Below are 13570 nucleotides of genomic sequence, written 5' to 3' on the forward strand. Positions count from 1 at the left end.
CAAGGAGGTCAAGAGCATTGGTGGGACCAGTGGGAGGAATTCAAGATCAAGTGTTGATTATGTACTCCTTCAGCAACTCTTGTAATGTGAATGAATGAAATGCACCTAGGAATGCCCTGATTCAATTCTTGGTGGCTCAGAATTGAATCCCTTAGAAAGTCCATGATCATACCATATTTATATGTTTATCCATGAATGCATGAGATGTATGGGAATGTATGCAAGTATATGATATGTGTATGCTAATTGGATAATGTGTAAAGTGAGACCATAATAGTAATTAGGCCAACCACAAAATCTTCCAAACAAATGATTAAGTTGGAAAATGTATAATTAAAGGTAATTATATCATGGGCCCTCTATTGAAGTAATTATTTTAAGAAATTTTAAATACTTGTATATGATGCAATTAATTTAAGAGATTTTCTTAAGAATACTCGTTAAGCATGAGATGTTGTAAATATGTAAATGGTTTGGTGGCCAATAATGGATGTGCCTGAGGACATTAAAATTATTTGCATGTTTACTAGCTCAATGGGATCAACTTAACTAATGCAAGATAAGTCAATAATGGACGTGCCTGAGATTTTGAGCATTAGGGGCTAGGTAAAGGATTGAACCTCACATGAGATGTGATGGGCAAGGAGTTGCTCACTTATAGTTTATTATAATTCCAATAATGGATGTGCCTGAGGATGATCAATAAGATTATAAGAATTCAATCACCCACTGGAAATCCATCCAACTAGGATTTTCGTTTTCTACTTTGGAAGTGTAGGATTCGCTAAGTTAGTGGGAGGACCAATTAGATTAAAAGACCATAATCATTTTGGTTAATTACATGATACATTTGCTAATTAATCTAGTTATTTTTTGCATTTAATTTTCTGATAATAATGAACACACAACAACCACCACCATCCAATATCCTTGCGAGCATACTTGATCACAATAGGTTGACAGGACCTAATCTTTCGGATTGGCTAAGAAATTTGAAACTTGTCCTGAAACTTGAACATATAGGATATGTTCTAGACTCACAGGTTCCTGGTCCCTTAGCTCCAGAGGCCACTCAAGAGGAACATGAAACTTTGGACAAGTGGAAGGAGCATGATATGAGAGCCAAGTGTTATATGCTTGCTTCTATGAGTAATAAGTTACAGAAGCAATATGAAAATATGCAATATGCGAGTGAGATTCTCCTTCACCTGCAAGAGTTGTATGGTGAGCACAACAGGAATGCCACGTATGAGATATCTAGGCAGCTATTTCGCATGAGGATGTCTGAGGGATAAAATGTTGGGGATCATGTCCACAAGATGATTCGGCTTATTGAGCAGCTGGGACATTTTGACTTTAACATGGATTTCCAACTGCAAACGGATTTGATCCTTCAGTCCCTTCCTGAGTCATTTGGGAATTTTGTAATAAATTTCCATATGACTAATGCAAACGGATTTGATCCTTCAGTCCCTTCCTGAGTCATTTGGGAATTTTGTAACAAATTTTCATATGACTAAACAGGAATACACCTTGGCTAGTCTACTTAACATGCTGGTTATTGCCCAAAAGAATATGCCGGGCAATAAAGGGAAAGAGGTAGCTTTGATTGCATCTTCTTCTGCTAGAAAGTCCAACAAGAAGAAGGGCAATAAAAAAAAAAGAAACTTCAAATTCTTGGTCCTTCCAAGAAGATAGCTAAACAGAAAGGGAAAACCAAAGCTGATGGAGGCAAAGAAAAGTGTTTCCATTGCTAGAAGAATGGGCACTGGAATAGCAACTACGCAGAGTATAGCAAGTATTAGCAGCTTGCAGTAACGAGATATTAGACTCCAGTTTGGCAATGGCTCAACTGTTGAACCCTTAGCCATAAGATCTAAATCTTTATACATGTGTGGATATATTTTTGTATTTAAATAAGGTTTTGCATGCACCTGATTTTTTAAGAACATCGTTTCTATATCTAGTTTGACTAGAGATGGTTATAAATTTCAGTTCATAAATGATGTTTGCAATATTTATTTTGGAAATAAATATATTGGTTCGGGTTATATGCATGATGGACTTTATTATTTAGATAATAATGTTAAATACAAATCTAATGCAAGCAATCTAAAAGAATGAAATGCCATTGTGAAAATCAACGCAAGTTCAAAATATATTTGGCACTTAAGATTAGGTCATGTTGCAGAAGATAGGATTGCAAACTGGAGAAAATGGAAATTTTATCCTCATTGGGTTCTGAGCCTACTCCAACTTGTGAATCCTGCCTTCAGAGTAAAATGACTAGATCACCCTTTGTTGGACAATAACTAAGAGCTGAAAATATTTTAGAACTAATACATAGTGATGTATGTGATCCATTTAAAGAAATGGCTAGAGGCGGTTTTTATTATTTTATTACCTTTACTGATGATAAATCAAGGTTTGGGTATTTGTATTTGATGAAATACAAACATAAATCCTTTGAAAAGTTCAAAGAATTTAAATCTGAAGTAGAAAATCAAACAGGAAAAAGTAATAAAGCTCTTCGATCAGATCATGGAGGTGAATACTTGAATACTGAATTTGATGAATATTTGAAAGAGCATAGCATTGTTTCCCAGATGACTCCTCCAGGAACACCACAGCTGAATGGTGTATCTAAAAGGAGAAATCGTACCCTATTGGATATGGTACGTAGTATGATGAGCTATACTGATATGCCAATCTCCTTTTTGGAGATTTACATTAGAATCAGCTTTGCATATTCTGAATAGGATTCCATCAAAATTAGTATCTTTCACACCTTATGAGATATGGCATGGAAGAAAACCAAGTCTTACGCATGTTAAGATTTGAGGTTGTCCAGATTATATCAAAAAGCTGAACACTGATAAATTGGAAACCAGATCAAAAAAGGGTCAATTTGTTAGATATCCAAAAGAGAGTTTTGGATATTAATTTTATTTGCCTACATCACAAAAGATTATGGTAAGTAGAGATGCCAAATTTCTTAAACAACAGTTTTTTCAAGAAGGAGGCAAAAGAAGGCAAATAGAGTTAGAATTGGAGAATTCTGACCAACCAACAGATCAGATGGATATAGATCCATCTAGTCAACCTATACCTATTGATGAAACATCTACAGTTATTCCTCACAGATCAACCAAGATATCTCACCCACCAGTGAGATATGGTTTCCTTCATGAAGAAGAACAAGAATTATTTACTCATGAAGAAGTAGATCATGGAGATGATCTACTTACCTATGAAGAAGCTATATCAGATATAGACTCTTCAAAATGGATTGATGCTATGAAATCTGAGATTGATTCTATGTATAAGAATCAAGTTTGGGATCTTGTTGACCCACCTGAAGGTATTGTACCTATAGAAAATAAATGGGTTTTCAAGAAGCAAATTAGTTCTGATGGAAAGGTAGAGACCTATAAAGCAAGGCTAGTAGCGAAAGGGTTTCGCCGAAGGCAAGAAATCGACTATGAGGAGACTTTCTCGGCTGTTGTCATGCTTAAATCAATTAGGATTCTATTAGCAATAGCTACATACTATGATTATGAGATTTGACAGATGAATGTCAAAACAGCTTTTCTCAATGGATACATTGAAGAAAACATTTTCATGGAACAGCCTAGGGGTTTTGAATCCCAAAATGGTTCCAAAGTGTGCAAGCTAAAGCGATCTATTTATGGGTTGAAATAAGCTTCGAGGAGTTGGAACATCCATTTTGATGAAGCCATTAAGTCATTTGGTTTTATCAAAAATGAGGATGAGCCACGTGTAGTGCTATCACTTTTCTTATCTTATATGTGGCTGACATTTTGTTGATGGGTAATGACACAGGTATGTTGACAACTATAAAGGTATAGTTGTCAAATACGTTCTCCATGAAAGACTTAGGGGAGGCAACCTGTATTATTGGGATTCGCATCTATAGAGATAGAGCGAAAAGAATGATTGGTTTATCCCAAAGTCTATACTTGGAAAAGGTGTTAAAGAAGTTTAACATGCTTGATTCCAAGAGAGGATTGTTACCAGTGAGACATGGTATCCACCTTTCTAAGGAGATGTCTCCAAAGACACCTAAAGAAAGAAATAAAATGGCTAGGATTCCATATGCTTCAGCTATTGGAAGTTTGATGTATGTAATATTGTGTACTAGGTCGGATATCGCATATGCTGTTAGTTTGACTAGCATGTATCAATCCAATCTAAGTTTTGGAACACTGGATAGCTGTCAAGAATATCCTTAAGTACTTGAGAAGAACTAAGGATTTATTCTTGATATATGGAGGTGGCAACTTGAAATTAGATGGTTATACTGATTCTGATTTCTAATCAGATATCGATGATAGAAAGTCTACCTCTGGGTATATGTTCATTTGTAATAGAGGTGCAATCAATTGGAAGAGTTTCAAACAGAGAACGACTACAGATTCCACTACTGGGGCTGAGTATATTGCTGCATCAGATACTGTAAAGAAAGTTGTTTGGATATAAGGAACCTCAGTCTCACCAGAAATCCAAACAAATAGAAAGGCACTACCATATTATCAGAGAGATAGTTGGGCGAGGCGATGTAGCCATGCAGAAAATAGCATCAGCTGAAAATCCACCTGATCCATTCACTAAGCCTATGTCACAAGCTCAGTTAGACCGACATCTTGAGAAGAAAGGTCTAAGATATTGAAATGAATGGCTCTAGTGCTAGTGGGAGATTGTTAGTAGTATGCCCTAGAGCATATCATTTAGTATGTATCTTGTATATGTTTTATTAATAAAAAAGGCATTTTCACTTTTCCGTTTACATAATATATTTATGTGTAATAGAAAAAGTTCATTGATATTTTGTTAGAAATTCTATTCTTAAGTTGTTAAGAATATGAGTGACAGTATTTTTAGCACAAAGTATCATAAATTGGTTCACAATCGAGGATACTTCACAATAAGGACATGACTTATTCAAAAAGATTGTAATCATGTTTGTTCCCAAGTTATTTATATGAGATGTAAATAAGATGGAATGGTGAGTCTCATGCCATATAACAAACATGATAGACACTTATGCCTGATAAGTAGGCCGAACCAGTGACATTTATGATAAGCACATGGAGTTTACTCTTGTCAATGCATTGTCATAAATCATATCAGTGCATATAATCTTTAGACCTGAGATAGCACAGTTATCTTGTATATAGGTGATTTAAGTTTGATACCGCTTTCATACTTGTATTGTGTATGGGTATATGGGCATGTGTTGGTTCCTACTAGTTATATATGGAAGTAGGTGTTGATCAAGATGGAATCTATTACCTTAAGTAAATAGGGATAAAATCCTATGTTCATTTAATTATTCTTGATATTTCAAGTTCCTGGCCAAGATAGATAGATTTAATCAGAAAAGAGTTTCTGATGAGAAAAATCTTTTTAATCAAGAATTGGAATTAAAAGAGAACATAATATTCATAGCAAATAGAGTTTGACATAAACCATGATTCCAGTTCGAATTAGGATTTTGTAATTGAGAGATTCTAGTGCATGGTAACATATGATTATAGGTTCATTTAAGGTATTCCTTATTACTAATTGGGTGGCCATGGCATGCTATGCTAGGTGTTAACCATGGTCTATGAGGTGCCTAAAATGATTTAGAGAAATCATTTATGATAAGAAAAGTTTCTGATGATATTAAGAGTTGATATCATATCTCATTGCCAATTGGTGATAAGCCTAGTGAGTCACACACATACACAAGTAATCACCAAGTTAAATATAATTTAATTAATTAGTTAAAGAGTTGAATTGATTAATTAAATAGGTTTGGTTTGCAATTAGATTGCAAAGTCCCTAGCATGGCTTGAAACCAAATTTAGGTTAATAGATGTATAGTATAAGTTAAATTTCTATTTAAAGTATTTAAATATGAATTTAATTATGAGAAATTAATTAATAGAGATTAATTAATTAATTTATATTTCATATAAATTGATTAAAAGAGGAGAAATAATTATTTTGGGTTCAGAACTCAAAATTACAACACAAGGGTAATTTGGTCATTTCACAGGGTGACATGTGGCACCATAAGATGGGGACACATGGCACCATATAAGCTTGCCATTTGTCTTCCAATCATGTAAGATTATCAAAGTCAAGATTAAATCTAGCTTTGACACTTGGCTTAATGTGATTAGGTCAATTAAATTTCTGAGCCAATCAGGTGATGACATGTGGCAAGGGTTTTAAGTGATGACCTAGCTATATAAAGTGATGTTAGGAGAAAATAAAAATCAGCCACTCTTCTTATTCTCTCATATGTGCCGCCACCTCTAAGCCTCTCCTCTCCTCTTCTTCTTCTTCTTCTTCTTTCATCAATTCAAAAAGAATTATTCATATTCTCTTGAATTAAAATTACTAGAAATTATTTGTAGTGTCCTATATACATCTACAATCTCTCTAAAGGCAAATCCCTAATTTCTAATTGGTTGGGAAGGCTTTAGAAGCTGTTCAAGGGGCTGTCATTGGTGATCTTGGTGTGGAAAAACTAGAGGGACAACATTTGGGGTCCTAGGTGCTTCCCAAAGATATTAAAAAATCTACAATGCATCAAAAGATTAGTGCATATGTTCTTGAATTAATCTAGGGTTCTAATGAATTAATTTGTTAATTCTAAAATCTTAAGTGGCAAATATAGATGCTAATACATATTAAAAGAGTTTTAATATGCAATTGAACATTAAAATCAATAGGTAAATAATGAATATTGCATGATGCATGAGACCCTAGAAGAAAATTTTTGAATTCAATGTTCTAATCTAATAATTTTCATGCTTCTGCTCCTTCAAATATAACAAAGAAAATAATATACAAATAAAAAAAGGAATGGATTATACTTTGGATACTCTAGAATTTAATCTAAGTTAATATAATACTTCTAGTATCAACTATCTTTCGTTATAATTTATTCCTCTTGAGAAGCAATTTATTCCTAAATTCATAGTAGTAATATACTTATATCTCTTTTGCAAATCTTTTTATCATTTCATTCAATACTTTCTAGGTTATCGCAGATTATTTCTTAATAATTAAATTTCAATATTGTTCCAATTCATTTAAATTCTTTCTATTAAATAACTAATCTAATTTATTTTAATATTCTTACTCTTTTATTTAATTGCTAATATTTTCAGTTGCTATTATTCTTAACTCATTTCAATAAATTTCACTGCCCAAGTAACCTATGATAGGCTGACTAAACTAGATAACTGGTCATTGGCACTGGACACCGCAGTGCCTCAGGCCGTCATACCATGGGACGTGAAATGTAGAACGTCAACCATGTATGCAATCAGAATAGCTAAAAAGCCATGATAACATATCAGTATGGCTAAAAACCATGATAACATATAATCGGACATAAAAGCCATGAGTGTGAGCATAAAGCCATGAATATAGGCATAAAGCCATAAATACAGGCATAAAGCCTTACGCAGTACTGCTAAAACAATACCCTATTGACATGCCAATCTATCAAATCTGACACACGTGTCTAAGGAATACATGGGCACACTAGTACCATTAAATGTTCTTATGTTTTATTATTTCATTATAATTTATACATTCATTTGATCATTCATATAATCGCAATTCACATCAATTATCCTTCTATACCATTGTACACAAAGTATTTTTTCTTTCTACAATAATGAGAACTAATGTCCTATGCTTACATTCATTTGATTCATTTATTCAATTCACTAATTACACTATATATATTAGTACTCATAATGGCTTCTTTAATTTCTTTCATTATTTCTTATGTCTTTGAGATTACTATTCATTTTACTGTTCAAGTCAAAATATTGACTTTCTCATACATAATAGTTATATGAGTTCTAATCACATGAAATTACCACATTTTGGTTCACAAAAGTGTTGGCATTAGTTGCCAATCAATACTTAAAACCAATAGAAAATAAATCAAAAATTTCAATTTTGGGTGCTAGAGTTTACTATTCCATTAGGTAATTCTACAGCAAAAATTTTGCCAAATGTTATCAATCAAAGTTATTCCTTTCTGTGTCTTCTTTAATTCCCTTTTTGAATCACTCTATTTGGTGTTTTGTAGCTCAAGTTATGGCCATTTTACCATAACTAGCCGGATTACCTTTTACCCAGAATTTCTGAGCAGTCCTGGTTTTGCCAGATTTGGCAGCTCAACTTTGGCTAGCAATTTCATTTGGTTAAGTCTAGAATTTGAGTTTGTGTTCTACATGAAAGTTGTTCTAAATTGTCTAAACATTTCATTGATATAAATTTCAGGTCAATTAGACCTTTCTACACTAAGTTATGGCCAAATGAATGAATACTGTTCATTTGATCATTTTGCCCAAGCAGAATGTGTGTTACCCGGATTTGGTCAATTTTTAGCTTAGTCTATTTTAGTTTTTTGGGCAGGGTTTCTTCATCAAAGTTGTGCCATTATGTATCTAATTTCATATCTAATTGGCCCAGCACCAATTGAACCAACACAACTCATGTTACAGTTGCCCAAACCTGCTGGACTCACATCCAGCCCTGCAGGTCATCAAAGGCAGCATATCTAACCTCAATTCCATTGGCACAAATCACTTCAATTCCTCATCAAATATAGCCAAATAGTTACTAATTGACCATTGCAACTTTAATTCATGTTCAATTGCATCAACCTCCGAATTTGAGTGTCAAAACCCTAACCCTAATTGACCAAAGTCTTCAGTTCATGCATCTTACTTCTAATTGTTGTACTAATCATATAATTCATACTAGGGGCAGCTAATATGTCACTTTAAATTAAGAAATTCACCTAACCCTAACTCATGTCAAGGCTGGCCAAAATTCCATGGAACATAATCATGCATATTTAATTCATTTTTCATCAAGTTTTCAACTTAACTTAACTTAAATTCATGCTTAGAAGGAAGTAAGAGCAAAGAATATGGCACTAACCTCTTTGGTGGTTTTCTAAGCTTGTTCACACCTCAATTTCTTTCACTTTCTCTTTTTCTAATTGCTGCCCAAGTCTTGCTCTAGTGGTAAAGGTAATTTTTAGTGAAGAGAGGATGAGGTTTTAAGGTGAATTGGAGTGGAGTTTAAAGCTTAATGAAGCTTTAATGGTGGCTTGAGGTTAGAGATGGATTTCGGCTGGTTAGAGGTAAGGGAAGATAGCATTTTTTTGGTTAATTTTCTACCCATTTAACTCTTTTAATGGGGTTTATAAACATGTGTCACAATGTGATTGGGTGGAAGTGTTTTAATGACATCATAGTGATGTCAAAATTCTAATTTAATTCATTTTCTTTTCTTTTCTTTTCTACTCATTTTCAATTAAATTTTTAGCAATATTTATTCATATTTTATGTCATAATAATTATTTATTTAACTGGACAAGTTGGCCAAAAATCATCTCTGAAGACGAAATGATCAAAATGCCCTTCATTTTGCTTAACAGACTAAAATTGTCTGTTCGGTTCTAAAAAATTTTCTAAGCATTTTCTTGGCATTCTAATGCCATCGAAACCTCAATGACTCTTATCTGGAGTCTCAAAAATTATTTCACGAATTTTTCCCCAGGTTTAGGGCTTCTAGCTGTGAAAACAACAACTTCACGTTAGGTTACCCCTCGCTAGGGCACCGGCTCATTTAACTTTGTTGTATTTCATTTTTTAAATTTTTTCTTAATTTTTCTTATACTTATTTGAATTATTTATGACTCCTCACTCTAGTCTAATTATAGTTTCAGACATTCTAACTCTCCGAACAGCCATTGGTTACCGAAACATTTGAATGTACGAAACTACCTAAAGTGAGGACGTTACAATTCTTCCCCTCTAACAAAAATTTCATCCTCGAAATTTACCTAATGTAAATAGTCGAGGAGCTGATAACTCCTTATTTCTTCACCTTACTAGAGAAAACAAATCTGCATTAGTGTCACCTCAACTCATATTAATGCAATGCATGTTATGCACTATCTTATTCTATCTATCTATGCCTTGGAACGCCTAAACCATGCTTTGATACCAATAAATGTAACACCCCTCACCCGACTATAATGTAGCCGAGCAAGGCATATCACACTTGGTGCAGGAGCACCCTTTCTTATCTTACCTTATTCCTTTAATAGTTTTAAACTCGTTATATTTTAAAATAATCCATATTTTTTGGAGAAACTAACGGAGTTTTCCCTATTTTATTATCATTTGACGTGATTCACTATTCAGCTGTTTGAAATTTTTAATAACATTTTCAAATAAAGATCTCATCCATACTCATCATTTCTGATAGTGTCCATACATTTCAATTCTTATTCATTACCATGCATATCCATTCATGCTCATCTCATATATCAAAATTCTCAAATTTCCATTAATTGCATAATTGACAAACTAATTACATAATTTACAATTTACATAATATATAAATTAATTACAATTCCATAATTTACATTTCAACATAATAACTAATTATAAATACATAAAATAACTTTTGTGAGCCCTATCTACATGCATTGCTGAGGAGGTGACAACCTTGAGCACTTCTGACACTTCTGCAGATCCGACTCCAAAAATCCCAGTCTAATATCCACTGGGCTTTATCTTCAGTATCTGCGCGAGGAAACAAATCTATCGCGCTAAGCATTACTGCTTAGTGGTGCGATAAATTAACAAAGAAAATAATATACAAATAAAGAAAGGAATGGATTATACTTTGGATAGTCTGGAATTTAATCTAAGTTAATATAATACTTCTAGTATCAACTATCTTTTGTTCTAATTTATTCCTCTTAAGAAGTAATTTATTCCTAAATTCACAGTAGTAATATACTTATATCTCTTTTGAAAATCTTTTTATCATTTTATTCAATACTTTCTAGGTTATCGCAGATTATTTCATAATAATTAAATTTTAATATCGTTCTAATTCATTTCTAATTAAATTTTGAGTTATGATTAAATGAATGAATATTGTTCATTTGTTCATTTTACCTAGGTAGAATGTGTGTTATCCAGATTTGGTCAATTTTTAGGTCAGTCTATTGTGGTTTTCTGGGCAGGGTTTCTTCATCAAAGTTGTGCCATTGTGTATCTAATTTCATGTCCAATTGGCCCTGCACCAATTGAACCTGCATAACTCAAGTTACAGTTGCCCAAATTTGCTGGACTCTCATCTAGCCCTACAGGTCATCAAAGGTAGCATTTCTAACCTCAATTCCATTGGCACAAATCACTTTAATTCCTCATTAAATATAGCCAAATGGTCTCTAATTGACCATTACAACTTTAATTTATGTTCAATTGCACCAACATCCAAATTTGAGTGTTAAAACCCTAACCCTAATTGACCAAAGTCTTCAGTTCATGCATCTTACTCCTAATTGTTGTACTAATCATATAATTCATACTAGGGGCAGCTAATATGTCACTTTAAATTAAGAAATTCACCTAACCCTAACTCATGTCAAGGCTGGCCAAAATTCCATGGAACATAATCATGCATATTTAATTCATTTTTAATCAAGTTTTCAACTTAACTTAAATTTATGCTTAGAAGGAAGTAAGAGCAAAGAATATGACACCAACCTCTTTGGTGGTTTTCTAAGCTTGTTCACACCTCACTTTCTCTCACTTTCTCTTCTTCTAATTACTGCCCAAGTCTTGCTCCAGTGGTAAGGGTAATTTTTAGTGAAGAGAGGATGAGGTTTTAAGGTGAATTAGAGTGGAGTTTAAAGCTTAATGAAGCTTTAATGGTGGCTTGAGGTTGGAGAGGGATTTCGGCTGGTTAGAGGTAAGAGAAGAAAGCATTTTTTTGGTTAATTTTCTACCCATTTATCTCTTTTAATGGGGTTTATAAATATGTGTCACAATGTGATTGGGTGGAAGTGTTTTAATGACATCATAGTGATGTCAAAATTCTAATTTAATTCATTTTCTTTTCTTTTTTTTCTACTCATTTTCAATTAAATTTTTAGCAATATTTATTCATATTTTATTTCATAATAATTATTTATTTAACTGGACAAGTTGGCCAAAAATCATCTCTGAAGACGAAATAACCAAAATGCCCTTCATTTTGCTTAACAGACTAAAATTGTCTGTACCAATCTAAAAATTTTTCTAAGCATTTTCTTGGCATTCTAATGCCATCGAAACCTCAATGACTCTTCTCTGAAGTCCCAAAATTTATTTCATAAATTTTCCCTGGGTTTAGGCCTTCTAGCTGTGAAAATAGCAACTTCCCATTAGGTTATCCATCGCTAGGGTATCGGCTCATTTAACTTTGTTGTATTTCACTTCTAAAATTTTTATTTAATTTTTCTTACATTTATTTGAATTATTTATGACTCCTCACTCTAGTTTAATTATAGTTTCAGACATTCTGACTCTTTGGACAGCCATTTGTTACCAGAACAGTTGAATGTACGAAACTACGTAAAGTGAGGGCCTTACAATACTTCATAAAGGACATGACTTATCCACAAAGATTGTAATCATGTTTGTTCCTAAGTTATTTATATAAGATATAAATAAAATAGAGTGGTGAGTCTCATGCCACATAACAAACATGATAGGCACTTATATATGATAAGTAGGCCGAACCAGTGACGCTTATGACAAGCACGTGGAGTTTACTCTTGTAAATGTATTATCATATATCATATCAGTGCATATAATCTTTAGACCTGAGATAACATAGTTATCTTATATATAGGTGGTTTGAGTTTGATACTACTTTCATACTTGTACTGTGTATGGGTATATGGGCATGTATTGGCTCCTACTAGTTATATATGGAGATCGGTATTGATTAAGATGGGATCCGTTACCCTAAGTAAATAAGGATAAAATCCTATGTTCATTTAATTATTCTTGATATTTCAAGTTCCTGGACAGGACAGACAAATTTAGTTAGAAAAGAGTTTCTGACAAGAAAATCTAATTAATCAAGAACTGGAATTAAAAGAGAACATAATGTCATAGCAAATGGGGTTTGACATTAACCATAACTCCAGCTCGAATTGAGATTTTGTAATGGAGAAATTCTAATGCATGGTAATATATGATTAAAGATTCATTTAAGGTATTCTTTATTACTAATTGGGTGGCCATGGCATACTATGCTAGGTGTCAGCCATGGTCTATGAGATGCCTGAAATGATTTAGAGAAATCATTTATGGCAAGAAAGAGTTCTAATGATATTAAGAGTTAATATCATTTCTCATTGCCAATAAGTAATGAGCCTAGTAAGTCACACATCTACACAAGCTAATCACTATTTAAAATGTGATTTAATTGATTAATTAAAGAGTTTAATTAATTAATTAAAAATGTTTAGTTTGCAATAAGATTGAAAAGTCCCTAGTATGACTTGAAACCAAATCTAAGTTATTTGATGTATAGTATAAATTAAATTTATATTTAATTTGATTAAATATGAATTTAATTATGAGAAATTAATTAATGGAGGTTAATTAATTAATCAATTTATATTTGATATAAATTGATTTAAAGAGAAGAAATTATAATTTTGGGT

At 32.8% G+C, this 13570-nt stretch overlaps 1 long non-coding RNA gene across 1 annotated transcript in view; it reads left to right on the forward strand.

Moving 5' to 3' along the window:
• The window catches only part of LOC131183325 (uncharacterized), a 115006-nt gene that overhangs the window by 66350 nt on the left and 35086 nt on the right, over window positions 1–13570 (forward strand). The window lies entirely within an intron of this gene.

The sequence above is a fragment of the Hevea brasiliensis genome, chromosome 9, assembly GCF_030052815.1.
Source record: "Hevea brasiliensis isolate MT/VB/25A 57/8 chromosome 9, ASM3005281v1, whole genome shotgun sequence".
In the NCBI taxonomy this organism is placed as follows: Eukaryota; Viridiplantae; Streptophyta; class Magnoliopsida; order Malpighiales; family Euphorbiaceae; genus Hevea; species Hevea brasiliensis.